The sequence below is a fragment of the Brassica oleracea genome, chromosome C5 (assembly GCF_000695525.1).
Source record: "Brassica oleracea var. oleracea cultivar TO1000 chromosome C5, BOL, whole genome shotgun sequence".
NCBI classification, from domain to species: Eukaryota; Viridiplantae; Streptophyta; class Magnoliopsida; order Brassicales; family Brassicaceae; genus Brassica; species Brassica oleracea.
The window spans coordinates 37,689,816-37,693,171 of record NC_027752.1 but is presented as its reverse complement, the minus strand read 5'-3'; positions in this window follow the sequence as shown (position 1 = coordinate 37,693,171).

The following is a 3,356-nucleotide window of genomic DNA, read 5'->3' as shown; positions in this document are numbered from 1 at the left end:
AACAGTCGCGACTGTGCTTCCTCGCGGAGCACAAGTTAAGACAGATGAAGACCTCTGCAACGGCAAATCGCAAACGAACGAAGATTGATAAATCTTCGACCGACGACGCTTCAATAAAAGACGATTTGACATCGTCTGCTGACGCAGACGCTTCGGATGCCAAAACTCAACACGAGCCCGAAGCCGACACTACAACTCAACCGGAACATCCGGAAGAAAATACTGACCCAGCCACTATCATCACGATCAAGGCGGTCAGCACGGCGACAACCGCCGAGTGAAAGCGCTCGCGGCATAAAACAGAACTACGAGATGGCTTGATCCTCGAAAGAGGTACGTAGGCAGCTCGTCCAAAGACGAGTTCAGCTATCCCCCTCTCTAAAAAGGGGAGGGGGGAGTGGGTGCGTATACTCGTATACTCCCACATACGAAAAAATGCGTTATCGTAATCGAATTCTATAGAGATTTCGAAACTTTTTAGGACCAATATGCGTCGCTCCTTTTTAAGACACTTGCAAAAGTCTTAGAACACGCCTAGAAAATTTACAAACGTTAATACTCTTGCCAGCGGCCTCGTACGGCCCAAAATCGCAAAACAGTCTCACTTCAGCACCGAAAATATACGTATAGTCTTTGAAATGACAGCGAGGCGTCGCCAAGTTAAAAATTGAGATGATACGAACAAATTGTCTGAACGCGACCACTACAAATCTTACACTCCGTTCGTCGATTGGCCCCAACAAACATATCAGCCGTCTTAAACAAACGCAACTTGATCACTCTTTTGATCTTCGAACATCCAACACAAGGACGAAAGCGTACAAAAAAAATCTGAAAATCTGGTCTAGCACTTCCAGTTGGCTTAAAAATTGTCTCTGGAAAGATGCTCGATTCGTACCATACAAGTCGTATAAGCCGAGAACCTATCGCGGACTTTAAATCGATACGAATCAGGTAGAAATCGCAACAGGAAAACCGATAGCCGGCTAGTCACCGCACAAACCTTAAAACCGAGAGTAAACCTAGGTCTCCCCCTAAACCCATCGCATTGGTCTCAGACATCTCAAAGACATGATATCTAAACGATACGAGATCCCAAAACATGTCTCTCTGTTCATACCGACAAGGAAGCTCCAAATGCATCCGCGGGATAGTTCACTTCCTCATCACTACCGGCAAAATCAGTCGTGGTTTCTACGGTATCAGGAGAAACCGGGATGGGATCCCAGAATCCCCGAATCTTCCCATCGATCGGAGAATTGAGCGTCTCAGCTTGAGCATGATCCTTCATGCCACCCTTCATTAACTCCATCTCCCTCTCGAAAACGTTGTCATCCGCCCGCGTCTTCCTAAGGCTCCCGACTGAGCCGCACGGAAGTCGCCCAGCGAGTTGAAAGCGTCCTTGAGGTTCCCATACTCAACCTGGAATTGAGAAGCGCGAGTCTTCATCACCTCGACAATTTCCCTCTTGCTCTTCCTTTCCGCCCTACGAACAGCCCTGGCATGATCACGAGCGAGTTAAGCGTCTCGCGCCAACATCTCCACCTCGGCAATGTCCCTCTTGCCCTTCCGTTACGCCCTGCGAACAGCCCTGACATGATCACGAGCGAGTTAAGCGTCTCGCGCCAACATCTCGTCTCGCATGAGATTTCCCGTACTCAACCTGGAATTGAGAGGCGTGAGTCTTCATCACTTCGACAATTTCCCTCTTGCCCTTCCGTTCCGCCCTACAAACAGCCCTGGCATGATCACGAGCGAGTTGAGCGTCTCGCGCGAACATCTCGTCTTGCATGCGAGCAAGATCCTTTTCCGCCATCTCCGCTTTAAAGGGATAGATCATGGCCTCTCTATGGCTCGCCTCAATGGCCAATCCAAGCAAGTTCAAGCCCTATAAAACCGTTTGACACGTTATAAGCAAAAAAAAAAAATAATAATAATAACGATCGTCAAAATCCTTAAAGCTTATACCCCGTTGATGATACGAGATCCTTCCGCGATGACTTTCGGCCTCCCCGACTCGCTCGTAGCCGGAGGAGCATCGAAGCCCGATGGAAGACCAGCGAAGAAATCATCGAAGTCCGGGATAGGGACCTCGCTAGTTCCGCTTCCATCGCCGAAAGCAAGGTTCGGATCCCATCCTTGAAGCATGCAATCGTCCACCGAAAACTCCAGGTCACCGAGGTCAATGTCTTTCCCCTTCGAAGAGTTTAGCCCCGTCGCAATCGTGGGAGCGGCGTCGGGACCTTGGTCATCAGGCTCGGAATCACTCCTTGTTTCTCCGCCCAGAGCGGGACTAGGATGCACAAACCTCAGCGCCTTTCGGACTCTCTTCGGCGTAAAGGAAGTCCAGAAAAAAGGACCGTTCCTGAGCAGATCCCTCACCGCAATAATGTCCTCAGGAAACGGAGCAAGAGGATTGATGAAGGGACGATCGTTCGGCAACCTCCGGATCAATGAAATACAACTCTCCTCAACGGACGCAGCGTCTACACGAACGAAGAAGAAAAATTTCTTCCACGAGTTGAAGTTAGAAGTAAACCCCTTTACCACTGACATGAAGTTCCGAGGAACCAGCCTGTACTTGTCTGTATCCTTGATGATCTGTAATCGAAGAAGCGCTTCGAAATGATCGACGGTGAGGGAGAGACCATGCCCGTAGCTCAAGACCAGGATTCCTATGAGGTTGAGAAAGAGAAAGAAGAAAGAACTTTTCAAGAAAACCTCTCTATGAGAATGAGTAAGTGTAAAGATTGTAAAGAAATTACCTCCCTTCTTATAGGCATGAGAAATTACTATTTACTTGTAGATTTTTGGGCACGAACTTTGCCCAAGTACACCAATCTCGTCTGAACTCGCCATACCACGCATTGGGATCTCACTAGAAATCCACGCTCCCAACGAGCTGGGGGGCTAACTGTTGGGATCGAAAATGGTTGCGACGAAGTTAACGTCCAAATCTCCGAAATAAAAATGTAGAAATCTTCTTCGACAAATACTTTTTCGAAATAAATTCTTCTTTACGAAAAACTTTGCGGAGGAAACGCGAGTCATCGGATAAGAGCTCGAAAAGGATCGCTACGCAGCGACCGAACACGTGCTCCGCTCGGTCGCTACGTAGTGACCGAGCTCGAGTCAAAACTCGGTCGCTACGTAGCGACCGAGCTCGAGCCGGAGCTCGGTCGCTACGTAGCAACCGAGTTCGAACCAGAGCTCGGTCGCTACGTAGCGATCGAGCACTCGGTTGCTACGTAGTGATCGAGCACTTGGTCGCTACGTAGCGACCGAGCTCTTCCGAAACGTCGATACGACATTAGTCCATGCATTCTCGTCTACCCTTCGATGCTATCTCCCGAAGA